We start from the raw sequence: 24,602 nt of genomic DNA, 5'->3' as shown, positions 1-24,602 counted from the left end.
AAATGTATGTAAAAGTCAAGATGGAGTTTAGTCTTAAAGGACAAGAAACATGATACGTCATGGGACATTTAGTTATTTTGGGATAGAATAAAGGATAGAATAGGTATAAACATAAAAACTGTTTATATTTACAATAATTACATCAGTAATTTGAAAGGCCTGCCTTACTCCCGTTTTTGTTATACTTCTTTTAAAAAGGCTAGTGCTTCATTGACTGTGGTCAGTTTCTTTGGATGTGTTTCTAAATATTTGTTAAATTCTGTGTTTGGCACTGTCTGAAAACACATTATTGGATGTATTATACAGTATGAATTCTTTTCATTCTTCAGAGTGTAAATTTTGCAAGATGAAAGGGGGGAATCCTTAATTTGCAACAAGTACACAATAATCTCTTGTTTTGTATGAGAAGCTCTGTTGAATGACAGCTGAAAGGGCAAGCTGCTGTATCTGAGAGGAGGTAGCAGAAAGAAACTGCTGTTCTCTCAACCAGCACCTCTCCAGAAAACTCACTGAGTAGTTTACTGATTCCGTTCACATTTTGAAGTCAATACCCTAACATATGTGGATAAAATGTCCTTCAATGGCTTTGTAGTGGTGTTCAGGTTTAAGAAAGTAAGTAAATATTCATGTACTGCTATAAAGTTCTATTTTAGAAATTAAAATGACATAATCCTTTCCTAAAGGCTGGAGATTATACAGCAGAATGAGCCATTCTGTTTCTTCTATTTCTTCAGCATCCAGCAGAATTGATTCACAGAATTACTTCATCTGATTTCTGTCCTTATGATCAAGAGTTCCATTCGTACTAGAACAACCCTTTTTTATTATTATTTTTGGAGTTCCAGCTCTAAATTTGATAAGAAGAAAAGAGTATATTTCCAATTTTTCATTTACAGATGAATCCTCCCCAGCATTAGAAATTAGAGTTTTGTAAAGAAAGACTGAAATCCTTACACAAAAGGGGTCATGTACAGGATTTAACTGTGGTGCATCATGACTACAGCCTGTTGGTAATAAAATTTTTACATACAGCTAGAGTGACAGACTGCTACTCAAAAATAATTAATATTGCTGCATAAGTGCTTAAACTACAAATTCAGTTATTCCATATAAGAGTTGAAAATGTTTAATCTGAAAAAGACATCTAGACCTTCATGAAGAATGTTAGAAAGAAATAACACCATCAAATCATTCCTAAACTGTTTTTCCCCACATCATTTTGAGGAAAGGATAGTATAGAACTTAAAATGCACTAGTCTTAACAGAAAAAATATCCTTTTGTCTGTTGTTTATCTAGCATAATGCGACGTGCATTTGCTTTTTTGGTCCTATTCTATTTTTAGTCTCTATAGGGGTTTTTTTTGGTGTGTTAGGTATATTCTGTTAAACATTCCGTATTTTTACAGCAAGCCAATGTAGCTGATTGAAAGCTTATAGTCTTTATTTGTGTGCATGGTTAGTGTATGGAATGTGCTGTGTAATAAATGGAGACTTATCAGAAGAGATGTCTGGCTGTTTATATTACCTTCCCTTCATGAGAGGATGTATAAGAGATTATTTTTACTGACTATTATTAGCAATTAAGAATGTGTTACTTTCAGGGCCATTGTTCCACAGATCAGAATCAATAAACTCTGAGCTGCTCATAATAGCCTTCTTTCTCATTGAAACCTTGGACTTGCCCTAACTTCATCAGAGCAGAGAAAAAAAAGATGATAATAATGTGAACAATAGGAGCCCTGGAGTTTGACTTAGGCCTAATGTTAAGAGGCTGTAAAAACTGTCAAGGAGCTTGATTGATTGGCTCTCAGGCTGCAGTCCCCTGTGCAAAGCAATAATGTTCCTGCCTCAACTGAGAGAACTTGATGTGCCACCTGGGGTCATAGCTTATCAGCTTGAGGGGCCAGTGTTTCAGACGAGGCTAAAGTTCAGCCAATAATTTATACAGAAATTTGTGCATAGACTCTCAAGTAAGGCAAGTTTTATCTTGACTTTGTTTGTCTGACCAAGGTAAGAAGTAAGTCATGGCTGAGAGTTCAGCCTCTTCTTGCTCTTGCTGAAGCCAGGTAAGTTTTCATTAATACTGAAACATGCTTCTATCATAGGCCACGCTATCTATACAACGCGCCGTATCGGCGCGTTACAATCGATTGCTCGGGGATCGATATATCGCGTCTCATCTAGACGCGATATATCGATCCCTGAGCGCGCTTACATCGATTCCAGAACTCCACCAAAACCAACGGAGTTCCAGAATCGACATGGCAAGCCGCGCACAGCGATCCCGCGCGGTGAAGACGGGTGAGTACATCGATTTTAGATAATCGATTTCAGCTACGCTATTCTCGTAGCTGAAATTGCGTATCTAAAATCGATTTTCGCACTTCGTGTAGACCTGGCCATAGTGTCAATGACATTTTCACAGGAGAGAGAGCGAGAGACATGTGGGGTCATCTGGGCAAAGCTTCCCAGCTAACATGATCTGTGGAGTTTTTCAATATTAGGGCTACTGCTGAAATGTTGTGTATGATTTGTCCTGTGCTCAGTGTCTAACACAGTTTTGTTTCTAAATCTATGAAAGTCAAAGGTGGATCAGCTTTACAAGCAGAGTGAAACTGCAGTAGCTGTATGGATCACAGCAAGTCAAGGAAAGCTAGCCTGTCTCTTGCTAATAAATGGAGAAATGGGGATACTGTGCACAAAGGGGAGGGATAGGAAAACTGTCCATGCAGTCACAGTCAAAAGAAGAGATACCTACCTTGAAGTGTACTGATCACTAAGGGGAAATTGGTTTTCTGGTAGCTTCCCATTGCATTCCATCAATATTGGTGAACAGCTGGGATAAGCCAACTGGTTAATCAGAGAGTACCAGTTTCACCCACTTGTGGGGTAATTTAAAGAAAAAGTTGAACTGGACTATGACACCTACTGAGGTTGGTCAATCAATAACTAGCTAACTTTTGTTCTGCCCCAACAAAATGCCTACTTTGCTTCAGTAAATGCTAACAAAGGCCCTTTTTGCCTTTCCTCTGCTCAAGGAGAACACTATTAGTCACACTTCATTAGGCTTGTTTACAGAAAAGAGCTGGTCTCTAAGCATGTTATTGAAATACTTGTAACTGTGTTGGGCTTCTTTTCCCCTACTAAAAGATAAGATTTTTGGAATGTGGACAGCAGGGGAAGGTGGCAAGAAAACCACTATTAGTTTCTAGAAAAACTGGTTTGTCAGAGGGGAACTGTAAAGATTATTTAGCATTTAACCATCTTCATTTTTTCCTAGAGCCCTTCTTTAGAGCATGATTATTGGATTCATGGTAGTCCGTAATATTTATTTTGTGTGGGTGTGTTTTTTTAGTAGTTTGCTTGCTTGTATGTTTGGGGTTTTTTTTTTGGTAATCTAGAAGGTGGAGATTTCAGGCAAAGCTTTTGTGTGGTGTTTAACTGCTGGCTGTTGCATCATGAGGCTTGCAATAACTGCTTCAATTTCCAAACCAAGCTGGTGGTCGTAAGGAATTTTACATAAGGGATGTCCTCAAATACGCAAGCCTCCCGCTCCCCTTTTTCTAGATAGTCCAGGAGATGGAACAGGTCAAGCTTCGTAGGTTCTTGGTGAGAGATGTTTGTCTTGTACTAATCTGAAGAGGGTGTGGAGGAGTGGAGTTGAGGGAGTAAAACAGCGAACTGGAAGATGAGTAACCTTAATAATTTCCAGTTACAATGAATCATTGTAACACTGGAACCATTGTAACTGGAAGTTATTAAGGTTACTCTAGTGTACATTTTATTGTTGACTGTTCTTAGCTAGAGTTCATTTCCTAGCTTTGGTTATTTTACTGTGACATTTCATTATGTGATGTTACTGCCCGAAGACCTTGAAAGATTTCACCCACACAGACATGTAAGATGTGGGCCAAAGCCTCATGACAAATAAAAATGGGGAACTGGTCTTTTATTTACGGTAATAGGAACTCCTTAGAGACTCATGTATAAGAAATCCCATACAAACTCTATCCCGTTTGTCTTGAGAGCATCTGGCTCAGGTGTTTTCCCCATTACTTACCCTTTCCCCAGACTGAGGACAATGAAGCCTTTAAACGATATGTGAAACTTAATGCAGACATGCACGCTGGTAGAATGCAGTTTAGTGGCTTTCAGTATTTTCAGCTGCTGTTTTAAATTCCAGTGAGTGAAATAATAGAGAAGTGATCATGTCTAGTAACTGCTGTTGGCCTTTGTAAAGAATGGCTTGTTAGGAGGCTTTATGATTTAGTGAAGCCACAGCTGGCTGCAAACAGAGCTATAGGAATGTGTTCTCTCTTGGGCCTGGTATCTAGAGATGAAAAGGCTCCAAAGCTGGCACAAAAGCAAATAAACGTTTTGACTTTAAATAAAGCATCATAATTTATATCAAGCTCTGCTTTGGTCCCAACGAGATACATGGATCAGCAGCAGCTTTTTGAGGTTGAGCTGAACTGTCAGCCTGTTCCCACTGCATTTTGGTTTCTGCAATCCACAGATTTGGTTTTTGTGGGGGTTATGTTTGTTTATATCCTTACTCCTCTCTTCCCCCAAACTCTGCTTCCTTCACTCCTGTCCCCTGCTTGCTTATGTTTCATTAATTGTTCCACACTTTTGACAAATAATTGTGCCCGTGTTCACACCTGGCAACCTTTTATCACCATAGATAGCGATAGGGGACTAATTACTGAAGACACTTGAAGATTTATTGTTGGTTGGTGGGGGTTTTTTTTTTTGTTTTTTTTTGCATTTACGCTCCCAGTGCATTTTTCTACCAAGGCATAACTTAGAGCCAGAAAATAAAGTTCTGTTGATGTGTGTTAATGCTGGCTAGCTGTTTGTTTATTTATTACTATGAGCTCTTTTGGCAAATTTTTTTTTTTAAATAATGAGCTTTTCTATTTCTTCAGCTGTTTCTCAACGGTTTACTGCTGAAAACAGTGCTTTTGTGATCTGACATTTGAGAGAGAATAGGAAGGAGGCAGATAATTGTTAAAGGACTCCTGAGTGCCTGACAGTGTGTGTCTTACATTATTTTCATTTAAACACTATTGCTTTTTTACCTCTAATCTTGTTTTGCTTTTCTGTTTACTTGGTTTTTAAGGTGAAAGAGTTTGAGGGAGGCGTAACTAGCTGAAGAGCTCCTGTAATTAATATAGACTGCAGGAAGTGAGTGTGACAGAGGAGTTGAAAGGCCTTGCATTCTGTTGCTTATCTCAAGTGACATGTGGTGCTGGGAGTATAAGCAAAGACAGTGGATTTTTTTTCTTTCCTCTGTAGTATAATGCAGAAGACTGGCCATGTGTTCCACAAAGCAATAACAGTGTGTGGAAAGCCGTTGACCAAAATAACTCTCCTTGAGAAACGAGTGGTACATTTGGGAGATTACAGAAGAGGGTTTCCTTTTCTATATCAAAATTGTTACCATATGACTTCTTTTAATGTTAGAGAATATGAATAAAAAAACATGATTATTGCAGTTAAAGAACAAAAAGTGCTGCTGAAGAAAAAATAATTTTTTTCTGAAACAGATTTGATCTTGTTCAGAATATGCGGATATTAAAAGATTTTTCAACTAACTATATTTCAGTTGGCACCAAAACCTTAGGTCTGCAGCTTTGTTTTTAAACTTTAGAAGAACAGTGAAGTGGGTCAGTTGCTCTGACCAAGGGAAAAGATAAGAGTTTAAAAACAATAAATCTCAAGTTGCACTCTGGAGGTCAGATAACAGTACACCGCTACCCTGATATAACACAGTCCCGGGGAGCCAAAAATCCCTACCGTGTTATAAGTGAAACGCCGTTATATCGGGGTAGCGGTGGCAGGGCTGCAGCGGTAATTTAAAGAGCTCCGGGCTCTGGCTACTGTGGGGAGCCTGGGCCCTTTAAATCACCGGCCCAGCCCCGCTGCCGGAGCCCCAAGGTAGCGGCGGCAGGGCTCCAGTGGTGATTTAAAGGGCCCTGGGCTCCCCATAGCAGCCGGAGCAATGGACCCTTTAAAGTGCCACCAGAGCCATGCTGCTACTGCACTATATGTGAACTGGCTATATTGGTGGCTGTGGCTTCATAGTTTTGGAAACCATTCTTCCAAGTGGCTCATATTTTCGTGTAGTGGTTCAGTTTGCATTAAGTCTACCAGTCATTTGGGGCCAATCTGCAGTGCCTATTGCGGCTAACTCTCATTCTTCATTAAGTCTTTTGCTGCCTAAGAAAAGAATGCAGGATTTTGCCCTCAATTAATTAGGAACTTCTGCATTATCAGTTATCTACTCACATGTAGATGGTGGAAATAGAATAATAGAGTTCACTTATACTTTAAGCAAGGCATATTTTAAAAATTATTTAACGGAAACCTACAGTGAAAATATAATACAGAAAAGTCAATAAGGTATACTGGGGTTAGGCTTTTACACTATACTAGCTTCTAAAACTACCCTAACATTAGCATTTAGGTGGTTGCTTTGTGCACACAGACATTACCATTTCATATCACCCTTAGCAACAAGCCTTTCTAACATGCTGTTGTATTTTATTCTAGAGCTGGGAAAGGATAATGTTACTAGGGAGGCAAGAAAAAGAAAAGCAGCAAGAGCTTCTTTTGGCTGACCAGTCAACTGAATATTGACCAACTGTCTTCATGAGAAAGAAATAGATGGTGGTGAATAAGCTAGAGTCTAGTTTTCCAAGAAGCTCAACGATTTTCCCAAATCAATACAGCTCATCAGGCTTCAGAACAAAGGCTGCAGGGGATGTGACAGTGATGGAAGTGGCTGTGTGTTCTTTTGTGAATTAAAGCATGCGGGCCCATGGGGAAACAGGCTTTCTTCATTTATGGTTTTCAATGCTTGTTCTGTGCGCTTTGGGAGAAATCTTTAGGTTTCTGTGAGTTTTTTTACGTGGGATAAAAAGGTTGTCTTCTTGATGGCCAGAAACAATAGCTACAAGAAATAATCTTTGTTGTGTAAATGTTGCAACTAGCCAAATGAATAACAAATCATTTCAAGACAAGATGCTTGTTGTTTTAAGTAACTTATGGTGATGACTTCATAGTTAAGGGAGAAATAAAGGCGCAGTATTTGGATTAAACACCTGGCAAATGTAAACTGACATTATTCAAAACCTACTGGAAATCACAAGAAAATGAATTGAGTCTGGTACCTTGTTGATGAGGCTATAAATTAACGTGAATAGAATAATGCCAACCTACCCTAGCCATCGACAGGGCAACACTATCTAAACCAGAAATGTTTAGTCTTTCTTCAGACCTTTAATCTTTAAGATCACTGTGCTTTCATAAAGTAGTACATTAACACTAGAGTGATGTGTTTCAAAGGTTTATGACTGTAGCAGCAGCACACTAAGGCATAAAGTGTTTCATTTGGTTCTCTTTGTTAATGCTGCCCTATCTCCTCTGCTCCACTGCTGTACATTTGTTCAGATAAAGCCCAGTGTTCAAGGTGACTAATCACAGATCTGTGTTCCAGATGGTTTGATTACAGGATGTGAGTAAAGTGACTCTTCAAACATTGAACCCAGCAGTAGGGCTCTCTGGGGAAAAACTAAATAAATAAAAATCCCCCATCTTGCACTTTCTGTCACCTGACAATCATTACAGTTCCAAACTTGTTGAACTTGGTTTCTGCAACATATGTATCTGTTGTAGGTGGTGAGATTCTTAAGTGATGTTACGTGTATTACGTGATAAAACTAGTGAAAAATATAGAGTGTCTGTATCACTGTAAGACAAATTCACTCTTCATTTCTTGTGGCTTTTAGGCTATTGAAAAATTTCTTGGAAGTCATGGAACAGGAAAAAAGTGTACAATTAGCTTTGAAAGTATAATATGAAAATGTTTAAGGGTTTTTGTTTTTGTTGTACATGGATGGATAGATGGAGGGTTACATGATGGATGATGCTGTGGTATAAAATTTTTAATGCCAGTCTGGGTTGACTGTTATGGAGCACAGGAGTTATATTGGTCCTCCAAAATGAATGAAAATAAAATGTTCAGACCATATATGAATCTTAGTCTTCTAAATTATGGCTTTTCCTTCTCCTTTCCTTCTCATACTTTTTGACACTTGAAATACTTTAGTTACTGTGGACAATTATGTCAAATAGGTATGAGCGGAACTTACTTGATGGTCACAAGTGTAGAATAAAGCTAGTTTAATCCTTGGGCAGCAATTTATTTGATGGCTAACAGTTTGCCATAATTTGGGCTATCTTAGGTGTATCTGTGTTATGTATATTCATCAGAAAAGGCCAAATACCAGTCTGAATTGGATTTGTGTACAAATTTAGAAATTCACCGATAATGAAGATATTCAGAATTGATTTTGTATGATAGTGTATGCGCGTCAAGTGACAATGTGGCTATATGCCATTTGGAAGTCCAGCGATTGGTCTTGACATTCAAGAGCTGCTAAATCAGAAAAGGTTTGGTATAAAAGTCTCTCCAATTTGACTTTGTTTGGGACACAATGACAAAAAAAGAAGTGCAGTACTTACTGTCTGGGAGTTTTTCTCTGCGGCTTCGAGTGAGCAAAAACTGTCTAAAAGTAGAACAGTCTCCATGGTACACCAGCATGCCAAGGAAATTAGGCATGGCTATCATTCAGATAGATATTTTAAACAAGCAAAACTCCACTTAACCCATATTTAGGCATTTGATTGAAAAAATGGTTCTCGCCTTTGGAAAATCATCTGGAAGATATTCAGAAGATCTTTGTGTAAACCTCATGACTTTACTTTACTGACCAAATTCTCTGCTGAAGTAAATGAAAACAGCACTAGTGGAATCAATGCTGCATCCATTCACACTAGCAGAGAATTTGGCCCTATAATCTAGCCCTTGAGTTATTTAGGAAGATAGGTTAGAGTTGATCTCATAAGTAAACTAACATTTCTCTGGTAGGTGCTGTGATCTATATCCCCGGTTAGCATTTATTGCTCTCCTGTTATAATTGATTTAGTGGCTACTTGTGCAGTGCTTCGAAAGTATGACATATTTTATAAAGTTGTGATTTTCAATAATTGAGACCTAAAGTTAGGCTCCTAAATTGTTAACTCTGAACCTAAATAAGTGCCCTCATTTTCAAAGTTTTGAGCACTATCAACAAATCTTGGCTTACATTTATTATGATTTATTAACAGAACTATGAAAGCAAATAATGTATTATCATAACCTTACATAGTCCAGGGGTCAGCAGCCTTTCAGAAGTGGTGTGCCAAGTCTTCATTTATTCACTCTAATTTAAGATTTCGCGTGCCAGTAACACATTTTAACATTTTTAGAAGGTCTCTTTCTATAAGTCTATAATATATAACTAAACTATTGGTGTATGTAAAGTAAGTAAGGTTTTTTAAAATGTTTAAGAAGCTTCATTTAAAATTAAATTAAAATGCAGAGTCCCCGAGACCAGTGGCCAGGACCCGGGCAGTGTGAGCGCCACTGAAAATCAGCTTGCGTGCCGCGTTCAGCACCCGTGCCATAGGTTGCCTACCCTGGTCTAGTCCTTTCCGCTGCAGGGCTGTTGGGGTGACTGCAAGGGTTTCTGAAGCTACTCAGAGTATTAGGCTTGAGGTGGCCCCATTCCTAACCTACAGTCTGGGGGAGAAGAATTACTCCCTCCTTCCTGCCACCATTACCTTGGCGATCCCTAGTGCCCAGTTGAGATCCTTGTGTTTAACAGTGTAGACAGGATTTATGCTTTCTCTCTTTTTACTGATGTCACAACCGGTCTCCTAAATTGTATACAGTGTAGTTAACACTAAGAGAATTTAGTGTTACATGTATCGTAATGCTTAGCATATATAGCACTGCTATGATATTTACTTTTACTGATTTTTGTTTTTAAATCACTGCTGAAATAATATAGACATTTCCCCTGCCAAAATTGTGTTACATACCTTATTATCTAGATTGATATTCAGTAGCCAATGAATTTCAGGCCTGGTATTTGGTATCCAATGAATGAAAAGAAGGAAGGAAAAGAAAAGTGGGTTCACCACATCATGAAAACATACAAAATACTTCTTCCTTATACTTGCTGATGAAGTGACTGTATTTTAAATTTTCACTTTTCATGTCATACATTCATACAATAACAAAACTCCAGTACATGCTTACAGCTTCTACCCTTCATATGCACTAAATTGAGTAATACCTTCCCAAAATATTGTTGGGAACACCTTGTTGTGTCCTTGGGGATATTTATGGATATTCTGTTTTCACAGCTGGTTTAGCTTTATTTTTGCCATAATTATCACTTCCTACAATGTGGCTGTGAAGCTGAAGGGCAATGAAAAGCCCTTAGAATGTTGCAACAAATTTGAAATAAAAATACATGTCTCTCATATAAGATCTTGTGCCACTCCTAAGGGCCTGATCCAGAGCCCCCTGAAATCAATGAAAAGGATTCCATAGATTTCATTGGTCTTTGGGAGAGCACCTAACTATTCTTTGGCATCTCTTACACTTACATTAAGGCCTTAATGTAAGAACTTGACTGAGCTATTGACTAACTGGTCAATGGATGTTGGTACAAAAAAATATTGACCAGCTTAGGTAACATGATCCTGTCTCATTCTATTAGATTGTTTTTGAGAATCTAAAGGTGTAATACACTTTCTTTCTTGGAGAACTGGTTACTTGTGTCCACTTTGCAATAAAAAAAGAAAACTACAGCAGCAGGAGTGTCAACCTCTGAAATATTGAAAAAGATTGTTCCTTACACTTGGCTGTTTTGATTTCTGTGTGCTTGACACTGCTTGGTGTCCAGCATATTGCTTGTTACAGAAGTACCCTAATTGTGAATGTCCTTGTTACCTTGAAAATAGAATAATATATCCAAATTGTAAAGGGAATGTATGCTCCGATTTTGGGATTATGTTGTTTGCTATTACATACATACCTTATAAACTGTGCTCAAACCCCTACACTAGGTTGGAAGGGGTATTTTTATTTAACCTAATCATATTTATTAGTACGACTGCATCAAAAATGTGCTAGGCACTTTACAACTAAGTACTTTTAAAGGACAAATTCCCTGAAGAGAGAATAATCTATTTATAATCTAAGTATTTTGTGATAAAATTACACTATAAATGTCGGAGTTTTTCTCCCTCCTTGAATAGAACACTAATTTTCCCTTAGTATTTTTGAGCAGTTTTGTCCTTCCCATGGAAGAAATAACAATGTGCAGATAGCATGGTACCCCTGGTTTCCTCAAAATATTTTCCTGTTGTGCCTCCTGTTGAATTAATGCTAAAGAAATGGGTTGAAGAGGGGTAGTATAATGAATAGAAAAAATAATCCTTCTTCTTTGAGTGATTGCACATCCATTCCACTGAAGGTGTGTGCGCACCTGCCTTGTGCACATTTATCAGACATTTTCCCATAAGCAGTACCTGACGGGGCAGTATGAGTGCCCAGGTATAAAGGGCCATGCCTCAGTTCCTACCTACTGCCAGTGATGATTGTTGGAGCACTGATCTTTGTGTCTGTAAAGCTTCCCTCTAGTACTGTTTATAATATATAGTCTAGTGTAGTGTGTTTTGTCTATATTTGGAGATAAGAATAAGTTTAGAGTAGTAATTTTCTAGAGTGAGGTTCCTGGTTGGATACTGGGCTCTGTACCAGACTAATGCTTATGCTCCTGTCAGTCATGTAATAAATTTATGCCAGTGAGCGACCCACACTCTAGCTGCCTTGAGTGTCTGTGAGAGGCATATGTAGAGTGACCAGCAAGTGTGAAAAATCGGGACCGGGGGGGGATAGAAGCCTATGTTAAAAAAAAGACCCCAAAATCAGGACTCTCCTATAAAATCAGGACATCTGGTACCCTAGGCACATGTGAGTGACAAATGTCACATTTTTAGGGGTTCAAACCCCAGTAAAAAAAGGACAGGGCTGCCAGACTCAAGTAATTGCTACTGAAGTCTGCACTTCACCTGACGCCAGACCCTTCCTGCTCAGAACGGGTACTGAGAACATCTGAATCAGTTAGGAGTGCTCCCCCTTTTCTGAGTCCACAGGCAGATCCTTGTTGCCGGTACCTAAGAAAAGACATATAAATCTCCCAAAGGCTCTGTACCGCAGCCTTCAAACTCTACAGTGAAGGTACTAAGCGGAGGCAAGGACTCAGAGGTGCGCTCAAAGAGTCACCCCCTGACACAGTCCATAAGCCAGGAGGGATTGCTGAATCTGGAGCACCATAATTGTCCATTGAGATCAATCCCGAAAGGACTGGCATATCTTTCAGAACTGCAGACTCAGGAGCCCTTTCCGGTGCCGTCTACACCTAAGACTTTTGTGGTAGCTAGAGAGTTGCGTAACCCATCAATGCCAGCTTCCCCTGCTGTTCAGGAATCTCACCCGTTACTGGGATTGGAAGCCTATGCTTCTGCAGTCCCAGCTCCAGCCCCAGAGCACTGTTCGGTACCAGTGGCTTCTACAGTAGTAGCTCTCTACATAGGATTCCATTTAGAGGGAAGCCAGCAATGATTTTGTTGGTACCCCCATCTCCAGACTCAGAGCTGGTCTCCCCGGCACTGATGGGGTCAGCTCCACTGAGATCTGAGAAAGCGGACTCCTTATCAGACTCTAAGGTCAGGTCATATGAGTCTCGACCTGAGCATACCCAGCAGCCCCAGTAGGGTGTCTGCCCATTGTGGTACCAGCCTTGGCACTGTATGAGCCAAGGGCTTACAGGTAACTGGGTCCTGCCTCTGTATCAGTGGCTCTTTTGGTCCCCTTTGGGCTTCCCTCCACATTCTAGAGTAGAGGTGGGCAAACTTTTTGACCTGAGGGCCACATCAGGGTTCTGAAACTGTATGGAGGGCTGGTGTAGTGTATTAAATTGTTCCCCGTAGGAATGTGCTACTTACTTATGGCTGCCACTCCTGGTGCTCTGAGTGGCATGGTAAGGGGGTGGGGAGTGGGAGTGGTTTGGATAAGGGGCAAGGGATTTCGGGGAGGCAGTTGGGACAGGGAACAGGGCAGTTGGATAGGCATGGGAGTCCCGGTGGGAGCCTGTCAGAGACAGGGGTGTGGATAAGGGTCGAGGCAGTCAGGGGACAGGGAGCAGGGGGGTTGGATAGGGAATGGGGTCCTGGGAGGGCGGTTAGGAGTGGGGGATCCCAGGAGGGGGCAGTCAGGACAAGGAGCCAGGGGAGTTGGATGGTTCAGGGATTCTGAGGGGGGCAGTCGGGGCGGGAAGTGGGAGGGGGCAGATAAGGGGCGGGGGCCAGGCTTTTTGAAGAGGCACGGCCTTCCCTACCCGGGTGTAGTGTATTAAATTGATCTCCATAGGAATGTACTACTTACGGCTGCCAGTCCTTGTGCTCCGTAAGTAGCACATTCCTATGGGGAGCAATTTAATACACTACTTCCAGCAACTCTCGCAGCCCTGCTGCCCAGCAGGAGCTCACAACCCTGCTGCCCAGAACACTGGTGGCACAGCAACCTGAGGCTGAAGGGGAAGGGGGATAGCAGGGGAGGGGCCAGGGGTAGCCCCCCTGGCCCAGGTGCTCCAGGGCCAGGCAAGATGGTTCTGTGGGCCAGATGTGGCCCGTGGGCCATAGTTTACCCACCTCTGTTCTAGACCCTCTCTGCTCCCTTTCCACCCTTCAATACTGGCGAGACGCAGAGATCATCTGCAGCAAGGTCACCATCTTCCTTCCCCCAGGACTGGTGTCGGACAGTGGGAACCGTGTGCTCGGGACGCTCTTGTGGAGGAACTGAAGTAGGGACCTCTTCAACAATCTTTAACCTCTTCTTCTTCATGGCCTGATGAGGTGGTAGTAACTGAGTCTGCTTTTCCTCCTCTTAATAATTTCAGAGCTCATCAAGACTTGTTGAGGAGGTGGCTGCTGCTCTGTATTTCCACCCATATGAGGTGCAGCAAAGGTCATTCAGGCCCATGGACATTTTAGCCTCTGCAGGACTGTTTAGGGTAGCCTTCCCTATTAATGAGGCTAAGCTGGAACCTGTCAAGGTTTTATAGCGAACCCCATCTTCCCTGCCTCCCACTGCTAAAAGGATACAAAAGGGATTTGAGCACTTCTATAACCAACGTCATCCAGGGTCCCTGGTAGTTGCTGCTGCTAACAGAAAGAGAGGTGGAGATACCAGGCCTCTACCCTGAAAAGAAAAGAAGCAAAAAAGCTAGACCTTGGTTGCCTCAGGATCTCTGTCTCCATATAAATATCAAGGAAGCACTGAACCATCTGTTTAGCTTGGGTGGAGTTCCTTCTGCATGTCAAGGGGAAAAAATTTTTGGTATTCATAGACAATGGCAGCAATGGTCTATGTAAACAAAGAAGGGAGACCCATTTGATAAAGTGGAAAGCTTTATTTCAGAGGAATTTTATAGTTCAGGATCATGAACCCAGAGGCTCTGCTGGGTCTCTACGATTTCAGCTTGTGGGATAGTATCGTTAAGTTCAAAGACAAGGCCCCGATGAGGCAAAGTAGGAGTTCAGTACTATGGGGGAAATGGGGAAATTAATTTCCAAAACATCATTGCAAGCAAGCCTGGATGCAGCGGACTCTGTGGCTTGAGCTATGGCTTTCTCAATCATTATGTGATGTTCATTTTGGCTGCAGTCATCAGGTCTTCCCCCACAGAAGCAACAAACCATCCAAGCTCTCCCATTTGAAGTTCCCTTTCTCTTTTCCAATAAGACCAATGAGAGGCTCCATAGTCTTAACGATTCAAGAGAGACCCTTAAGCCTCTGGAGATCTATGCAACAGCGACAAAAAGAAAGCTGTTCCTCCCACAGCAGTCCCAATGGTTTCAGTCCTTCATGCCTCATTCCTAAGACCTGTTCAAAAAAAGGAGCAGAAGTTACAAGAGGCATCCTCCTCCTTCTTCCTCTTCTGCAGCTACCAGTTCTTCTAGGCAAGCTGGGTCCTCTCTAAACAAGCATTTTGACCTGTTGATTGAGAGCAGTCTACCACTCACCAGAGAACCATCTCTTACCACTCCAATTTTTGCCAATTGTCTATCCCACTTCCTAAGTGTTCTGACCCGCATTGCCACGGGTCATTAAGTCTTAAGCATGGTGGAACTGGAATACACCCTTCTGTCCCCCCTTTCTACCTCCTTCCCTGTCTTCAGGGATCACTCTCATGAAAGCATCCTACATCAGGAGGTCCAGTCTCGCCTCCTCATGGGGGCCATACAAGAAGCTCCCATGTCATTCAGTAGAAGGGATTTTATTCCTATTACTTCCGAATTCTGAAGGCAAAGCGTGTGTGGCGGGGGGAGAGGGGAGGAGTGTTCTGAGACCTATTTTAGATCTAAGGCAGCTAAACAAGGAAAACAAAAGGCTGTATGATTACTCTAGTGCAGAGGTCAGCAGCCTTTCAGAAGTGGTGTGCTGAGTCTTCATTTATTCACTCTAATTTAAGTTTTTGAGTGCCAGTAATACATTTTAACATTTTTAGAAGGTCTTTTTCTATAGGTCAGTAATATATAACTAAACTATTGTTGTATGTAAAGCAAATAAGGTTTTTAAAATGTTTAAGAAACTTCATTTAAAATTAAATTAAAATGCAGAGCCCCACCGCGGACTGGTTGCCAGGACCCAGGCAGTGTGGCCACTGAAAATCAGGTCGCGTGCTGCCTTTGGCACGCATTTCTATTACCCCTTCCTTAGATCCTGGGGACTGGTACATTGCTCTTAACTTAAAGGAATGCTTCTTCTCACATGGAGATTGACAGAAGGTTTCTCAGATTTGTGATCAACAGATTCCACAGCCAATCTGCAATATTGCCTTTCAGCGGGAAGCGGCGGCCAACACATCCTTCGGCCCATGCCGCTTCCCACAGCCCCCATTGGCCTGGAACAGCAAACTACGGCCAATCGGAGCTGCGATTGGCCAAACCTGTGTACACTGCAGGTAAACAAACTGTCCCAGCCCACTAGCGGATTTCCCTGATGGGCCGCATGCCAAAGGTTTCTGATTTCTGCCCTAGCCTATTCACAAAATGCGTGGCTGTAGTAGTGGCATTCCTGCAAAAGTTGGGTGTCCATGTGTTCCCCTACTTGGATGACTGACTACTAAGAGGCTGCGTCAGGTCTCCGGTACTCTTCAACCCTAGCCACTATTCAGTCCGCTTTTGACACTCTCTGGGGGCTCCTAATCAATACAAAGAAATCTATCCTCATGCCTTTCAAAGAATAGAATTTATTAGGGCAGCTCTGGACTCTACAAAGGCTGGGGCTTTGCTGCCAGAACAGATGTTCCAAACAATGCAGGTCACTGCTGTAGAGCTAGAAGTGCACCCTGTCGCTGTAGTTTGGAATTGTCTCAAAATTCTAGGACATATGGTAGCGGCATGCACTTGTGTGGTGTAGCATTCTAGGCTACAACCCAGAGAACGACATGGTTGGCTGGCCTTGGTGTAGTCACAGGCCCATTATCATATGGATATGGTGGTTCAAGTACCTGCGCAAGTCTTATCCTCCCAGGACTGGTGGTTAGAACCTGCACATTTTGTGAGGGAGATACCTTTTATCCTCAAGAACAGTCAGTCATTCTAATCACAGATGACTTTCTTTCCAAAGCTTCATTTTGAATAAAGAAAAGTTCCATGCTTCATATGTTAGAAGAACCTTGGTTTTTTTACTTGGATCGGACTAGGCCTCTTAAGTCTTTGTCTCAGTTGTTTGTTTCTGTTTCAGAAGAGTAAAGAGCCATGCAGTATCCACTCTAGGATCTCTTCCTGGATTTCCAACTTTATGCATTTAAGATACTGATTACCCTGAGGTGTAATATCAGTCAAACTGGTGGCTCGCTCAGTCAGGTCACAGGCAACTTCCATAGCCTTTTTGGCTGGTGTACCCATCCTGGACATTAGTTGGGTGGTAACCTGGTCATTAGCCCATACATTTACCTTTCACTATGACAACTCACATTAATCTAGAGATGATGCCAGATTTGGACAGGTGGTGCTGCAATCCCTGTTCAAATAGACTTCACACCCATCTCCAGTTCGAACTGAAGATCTCTTTCCCCCTCAGTCCCCAGTGAATTCCCAGTTATGTAGCTCTGTTACTTGAGTTGTGTGCCAGGATAAAGATTTGGACTAAAGTAGCCAATTATACTACATCTTAACTAGATTCAACAAGTCATTTTTTTTTTCTAGCTATCCAGTGTTTTGATCACATCCATTTTCATCTTCTAGAGCTTTGCTGCAGTGGGCCTTCCAGTTGTATGTCTCCTTATGAGGCATTCCTAAAATCCCATGTTACTTCTGTTCACTCAAACCATGTCTCTTATAATTTTAGTTGATTATAAGTGCTTCCTTCACTGCACATTCTTAGAGGACTTCCCTGTGGCTAAAGAGATTCTGTATTCTGTACATGAAGGAATGAGAATTCATCCTCTTCCATACCTTTCTTAAAGAATAGAGAGCGAAGGCTTCCTTTCTACAGATGTGTCTCTGAGGTGACCTAGATCATTCTGTTTTATTCTGGGCATGTTGTTACCAAAAAGATATTGGCAAATTAAAAGGAAGTTTAAACCCAATTCCAGCAAAAAAACATAAGCACGTCGTTAAGTTAAGCACGTGAGCAGTCCCATTGAAGTGGGACTATACACATGCTTAAAGTTAAGGATTGATGCCTTAGAAATGACCAATAAAAATGAGTAGGATGTTAGTAGAACTGATTTATAAGGAAAGAACTTACTCCTATTTGCTTGACACATGATTATTTTAAATATACAGTATTGACTTTCTTATACTGGAAGGTCATTTGAATGTCTTCTAAGAATTATTGAATTACTTATTGATTTCAATTATTCTGTGCTTGTGCCTACTTCTGATGCCTGTCTCTGTGCTTTTTCTTTTTTTAAAAAAAATGTAACATACATATACTCTATATATACACAATATAAAAACTACATATATTTAACATTATTAAGTACAGGGAAATATAATGGTATACAAGTATATAAACACCAAAGAGGGAGAAAAGCAACAAAGAGTCCTGTGGCAGATGAAAGACTAACAGATTGCCACAAGACTCTTTGTTGCTTTTTACAGATCCAGACTAACATGGCTACCCCTCTGATAAAAAGGAAGAAGAATGATTTAGGATGATCCAGGTGGTTTTACCAAGAAGTAACAAAATTAATTTAACTAAGGTTAAATTTAGACAGAATATGAGGAAAATACAGAGAGTTCTAATGCTTTGGCATAATCTCCTAAGAGAAGACGTAGACGCCCAGTTGCCTTGTACATTTAGAACAAGACTGGACAACATACTGAAAATGTACTTTAGGGAACAATTCTGTAGTAGCAGAGAGAGATGGGCTAGATAGCATAATAGAATTTTAAAGATGGGAAAGATCTATGATTTCCACTCACGGTTATGGTCATTAGAACAAAATTAGATGAAAGCATTAACTTTACCACTGAAATAGTATTTTAATATATCCCCATGGTTCTGAAATTTAGAGTTGACATTTAGTTTGGAACTTCTAGTTTGCAGAAACCAAATTTCCAGTGAAAATCATTAATTTTCATCATGTCTCTTCACTGGCACTTTCTTCCTTCTTTTAAGTTTTTGCCCATTCACTTGAGTAGGTCCAGGGATCACAAAACATGAAGTGATTTCAGCACTTGAGTAAAATGCTATACCATTTATTTTCCCAAAGCCAAAACTTGCCATTCTCATTTGGCTCTAGTGGCATATGTGATCTGAATGTACACTTCCTGTGTGGATTGCTCTCATATAGGAGATCTATATGCAAGCAACTCTGGATATGTTTTGTTTTATTTTTACAGACACACAGTTATAAATAGATATTTTTATAGAGGAATATCAATCTGCAACTATAAAGCTCCCATGCAGAGGACCATTGTAGATGGATGAGATTTCTCAAAGGGTAGAACTATTCTCTCTCCTCCTGCTTCTTGAAGATGAAACTACCTCATTTATTTGTTTTTATCAGTCACAGTATAATACTGCTCTGGTTTTACTGACCACTCAGCTAAAGCTTCTATAAATGATAACAGATTGAAATGGTTTACTATTTGGAGGTATCAGCTTCATTTAGGCCATTATTTATTAAAACCTTACCCTGCCTTAAACAGCGCCACAGATGATTAATGGTTAATGACTTCTTTTTTAAATAAACCTTTTCTTAATCCTGTTTTCCTGTGAGCAAATTCAGTTCTTACAGTTTTAAATAGGTTTGAACGCTATCTTAAACAGTTCAATGACATGAGTTTCAGTGTAGAAACACAACACAGTTTAGCAGACAGTAACCTTTCGTCACATTGGCAAGCCTAGTTAGTGCAAACAAACCAGTGTTTGATTTACAGAGTCAAGAAACATTAGGCAAGCCTCTCTCATTGTTGGGATAATTCCTGTCCGATAAGAGTTTCTGCATATACAGTCGCTCTCACTCACTCAGGGCTTGGCTACACTGGAGAGTTGCCGCGCTGGTGATGGCTTTACAGCGCTGCAGCTCACTCACCGTTCACACTTGCAAGGCACATACAGCCCTGTATCTCCCTGGCTACAGTGCTGGCTGTGCTCCACCTCGGCCTGGGGAATAACGACTGCAGCGCTGGTGATGCAGCACTGCTCCGCCAGTGTGGCCACCAAAAGCGCTGTTGTTGGCCTCCAGAGGTATTCGGAGGTATCCCAGAATGTCTGTTCAGCCACTTTGCTCATCAGTTCTAACTCTACTGCCCTGGCCTCAGGTGACCTGCCCTTTAAATGCCCCAGGAATTTTAAAAATCCCCTTCCTGTTTGCTCAGCCAGGTGTGGAGTGCAGTCAGTGAATCTTTCCAGATGACCATGCCTCCACGCACCAAATGAGCCCCAGCATGGAGCAATGGTGAGTTGCTGCACTTCATCAGTGTTTGGGGGAAGGAAGCTGTGCAGTCCCAGCTGCGCTCCAGCTGTAGGAATTACGATACCTATGGGCAGATATCAAGGGCCATGCTGGAACGGGGCCATGACCAAGACACGCTGCAGTGCAGGGTTAAAGTGAAGGAGCTGCGGAGTGCCTATTGCAAAGCCCGTGAGGGAAACCGCTGGTCCGGCACTGCCCCCACGACCTGCCGTTATTACAAACAAATTGAGCTGACGCGATATCTTGGGGTGAGCCCCGACTGGCCAATCCGATCGACCCGTTATGGACATCTTCAGTGAGCGGGGGGAAGATGGGTGGAGGAGAAGGAGGGATATTGGGAGTGGAGAAATCCGAGGAGTGAGGGTACTGGGGCTGGGGAGAGACACCGGGGAGTTCCCATGGAGGCATGCAGCCAGGGAGCTTCATTCTCAAGCAGGAGGAAGGTTAGCCAGTCGCAGTCAGCCGGTACTTGTGTGAAGACAAACAGAGGAGCGGTTCCCGGTATAAGCTTTTTTTTCAGGATGGAATTTGTTTCTTGGGAGAGGAGGGAGGGTTAGGGCTGCATGCAGCATGCCTAGATGTGGAATATGCGGCCATTGATGTGGTCGTATACATGTCGCGGGTAATCGGCCTTCGTAATCTTCTTCAAAAAGTTTCAGCCAGAGCGTGGGCAATGCAACTTGCGCAAGTTTATAGGAGAGCAGGGTCCTGTGGTCCTGTCCCCAGTCAGGCTAACACAGTCCGCGCCACTGTGCCGTGAGGGGTGAGGGACGACCATGCTGCAACAGGCAAGCTGCATTAGGGGCCAGGGGAAACTCCGCATTGCGTTGTAGAAGACAGGGGCCTGTGAACTCTTACTCTCCACAGGTACCTCTAGCAGCAGCGAGAGATAGTCTTACAGGATTAACTCTCTGTGGAAAATGTTGGAGAGTGGCGTTCAGTGTATAAGTGCCTAGTCCTGTGGAGTGAGAGTGTTCAGTAGTATGATGCCCCATGCACGCAGTTTGCTTTCAATGGGACAGAACCTCTGCAGCACGCTGAAAGCAATTCCAGTCCCTTTACTCACCATTTCGGGGCTCCTGTGGGTTATGTGCGCTCCCTTTGGTTATGGAAAATTATGCTATTGTGAGAACTGTAAACTCTTCACTGTGTGGGGAATAACTGTCTGGGTGAGATTGTAAACAATGCTGCCTCTGTTAAACTGTTGCCTTTTTTGCCTTTCCACAAGCAACCTTGAGATCTCGGCTGCCCGTGTTATCAACAGCTTAAAGACTCCAAAACCTACGGAAGAAGTTGCGAAAAAGCAAGACATGCTGCAAGCAGTTATGGATCACTCTGTCCAGAGAATCAAGAACCAGACTGGAGGGAGGAAAGCAGATCCATTTTACCAGAAAAACGCAGCGGGCCAGGAAGAAAGCACAAAGCAGCTGATTAAGCAGTCCTGGTGCCAAGCGGACTCTATCCAGGCGCTCGTAGCCATGCAGGCAGAAGCACTATCGCGTGCGCCCACCCCCCTTCCCAAAGCTCTTTCCTTGTGCCCCAATGGTCAGCTCAAACCCCCTTCCCCAGCATCCAGGTTCTTACCACACCAGCTGCCTCCAACACCTGTACGTTCACCAACCAGCCCTGAGAACTACGACCCTTACCCTCTGCACTCACCCCATCACCATGCAGTACAGCATCCTGAGCGCAGCAGTCATTGCACAGCACTCCAGACAAGAGATATTCAAACTATGATTGTAAAGTTCCCACCCCCACCCCCCTGTCCTTTTAGGTTCCCAAAATGTTGTATGTCTGTCAATAAATTATTTTTTTTCCAATAAATGAATTCTTGGCTTTGAAAACAGTCTTTATTTATGCAGAAAGTCAAAGATACCTTAGCCCAGGAAAGAAACAGCACTGCAATCAGCTTAGGAAACACAGATTCCTACTAACATTGTAACCAACGTACCTCACTCCTATGCAAGGTGCACAACCTTACTGTTGGTTTTCAGCCTCAAATTCCTCCCTCAAGGCATCCCTAATCCTTGCAAGCCTGTGCTGGGCCTCTCTAGTAGTCTTGCTCTGTGGCTGTGCAAATTCAGCCTCCAGGCGTTGAACCTCAGAGGTCCATGCCTGACTGAATCTTTCCACCCTTCCCTTCACAAAATATTATGGAGGGTACAGCACGCGGATATAACGCAGGGATGCTGCTTTCCCCAAGTCTAGCTTCCCATACAGAGATTGCCAGCGCCCCTTCAATGGCCAAAGCACACTCTACAGTCATTTGGCACTGGCTCAGCCTGTAGTTGAACTGGTCCTTGCTCCTGTCAAGCTTCCCTGTATATGGTTTCATGAGCCATGGCATTAACATATAAGCGGGGTCTCCAAGGATCAGAATGGGCATTTCGACATCCCTGCTGTGACCTTCGCGGTCTGGGAAAAAAAGTCCCTGCCTGCAGCTTCCTGAACAGGCCAGTGTTCCGAAAGATGCGTGCACCATGCACCTTTCCGGGCCAGCCTGTGTTAATGTCAATGAAACACCCACGGTGATCCACATGCGCCTGGAGAACCATAGAGAAATACCCTTCCGATTAACGTACTCGGATGCTAGGTGGGTGGTGCCCAGAATCGGATACGCATCCCATCTATCGCCCCTCCCACAGTTAGGGAAAAACCCATTTGTGAAAAGCCAGCCACAATATTCTGCACGTTCCCAGGGTCACGTTCTTCTTAGCAGGATGTGATTAATGGCCCTGCAAACTTGCATCAACACGATTCCAACGGTCGACTTTCCCACTCCAAACTGGTTCCCGACCGATCGGTAGCTGTCTGGAATTGCCAGCTTTCCAGAGTGGAATAGCCACCCGCTTCTCCACCGGCAGGGCAGCTCCAATCTCGTGTCCTTGCGCCGCAGGGGATGGGGGCGAGCTCAGCACACAGTCCCATGAAAGTGGCTTTTCTCATTCGAAAGTTCTGCATCCACTGCTCGTCATCCCAGACTTCCATGACGATGTGATCCCACCACTCAGTGCTTGTTTCTCAAGCCCAAAAGCGGCGTTCCACGGTGCTGAGCATTTCCGTGAATGCCAGACGCAATTTAGTATCAGACGCATCAGGCGACTCGCTATCATCGTCGGACTCCTCATCACTTTGGATCTTAAGCTATTCCTTAACTGCCAAACGTGATGTGCTGGTGAGACTCGTCAGCGTACTCCTCAGCAGTTCGGGCTCCATTTCCCACAGAAATCGCGCTGCACAGAAACCGTTGAGAGAGTCAAGATGGCGCCAAACGTGGACAGAAAAACAGGGATTGCTGGGATGTGAAGTGATGCATTACGGGTCGTTGAGACAGGAAGCAGAATGACCCACCCCCTCCGCCCCCTTCCCATAACCCACGGCGCCAAAGTGGGATGAGGTGCTCTGTGGAGTAGCTACCCATAATGCACCACTTCCAACAGCGCTGCAAATGCTGCAAATGTGGCCACACTGCAGAGCTGGTAGCTGTCAGTGTGGCCACACTCCAGCAGTTTCCCTACACAGCTGTTCGAAGACAGCTGTAACTCACAGCGCTGCACACCTGCAAGTGTAGCCAAATCCTCAGTCACCCTCTCACTTACTTTCTGCTCTGTTCTGTGGTGTTGCATCATTTTTCCCCTTTGAAGCTCATTTATCTGAGGCACTTGCTTTTTGTGGTCTGTGCTGCAGTGCTCAGCCCAGCCAATCAGATAATAATGTTCGCAGCAGGAGTTGGCCAATCCAAAGCCTGCTTTTGCTGGAAACGTGAAACCCTTAGGGGAATGCAATAACAAAAGCCTTTCACTGCAGACAAATGTTAAGTGTCTGTGCAGACTTTTCCTGGTTTTAATTTTATTACTCTAAGAATGGAGGGCTTGTTGTTTCTTTCATGTTTCCTTTCAAGCAATTTTAATTATACATTTGTGCTACATCAGAGACTTTCAAACACAGTGTTTCAGCCTATTGCATCTAAAGCTAAAATGCAGTAACCTTCTGGCAATACAAATATATTCCGTGCTGTAAATATAGCTGACATGCTGAAGAATTTTAAGCAGCTGGAAAGGTATCTGACACCACACATGATGCCCTAGAGAGCAAATGATGAGAAAAACATCACTTCCCCACCCCCAATAGCTTTGTCAGGTGTTTGTTTCTTTTTTATTTTAAGGGGGTCGGGATAAAATATATGTCTCCAGCTATTCCATTTTGTTAGTATCAAAGCATAGATGATAAAAAAAAAAAATTATTTAACTGATTATCTAAACAGAAATTTTAGCCTGATCTTTTATATCCCAGGAACCTGTTTTTAACCTTGGTTGAAGAGTGATTTATTTTTTTTCTTTAGACCATGTTACCACAATATATGATATTCTACAGTCAAGTTATAATAATAGCAACTTAAAACCATATGGGGAACAATTTTCAAATCTGCTATTGAGAATTTTCAAGGAAATCCCTTCTTCCCTAGTACTTTAGCTAACAGCACTTCAAATACTTTCCTGCTGTTAAAAGGGCCCTAAGGAAATAAGCTGGGGGTTACATGTTTACTTTACATTGGTGCTGCAGAGTGAGATAGTTTTAGTGTAAAATTAGAAATCACTCTGGTAACACAAAGCAAGCAGACAGACTGGAAACATATTTGGCACAGTGCCATTATTATTTCCATTGTAGGAAAGCTAGAGCTACCTAGAATAAGGAGAGCGT

General features: G+C 42.5%; 1 protein-coding gene and 1 long non-coding RNA gene across 3 annotated transcripts in view; one reads left to right on the top strand and one right to left on the bottom strand.

Moving 5' to 3' along the window:
• Positions 1–24,602, top strand: part of ZNF608 (zinc finger protein 608) — a 109,914-nt gene that overhangs the window by 73,798 nt on the left and 11,514 nt on the right. The gene's annotated exons all lie outside the window — the stretch shown is intronic.
• LOC116831027 (uncharacterized) lies at positions 14,356–23,561 on the bottom strand. The gene is made up of 2 exons (XR_004375120.2): positions 23,501–23,561; positions 14,356–14,848 (listed from the first exon to the last, which is right to left on the bottom strand). It is a non-coding gene; the product is annotated as an uncharacterized LOC116831027 (long non-coding RNA).

This window comes from Chelonoidis abingdonii, chromosome 6, assembly GCF_003597395.2.
Source record: "Chelonoidis abingdonii isolate Lonesome George chromosome 6, CheloAbing_2.0, whole genome shotgun sequence".
NCBI lineage: Eukaryota > Metazoa > Chordata > Testudines > Testudinidae > Chelonoidis > Chelonoidis abingdonii.
Note: the sequence above shows the minus strand (reverse complement) of the source record. Positions and strands in the feature narration are given on the sequence as shown.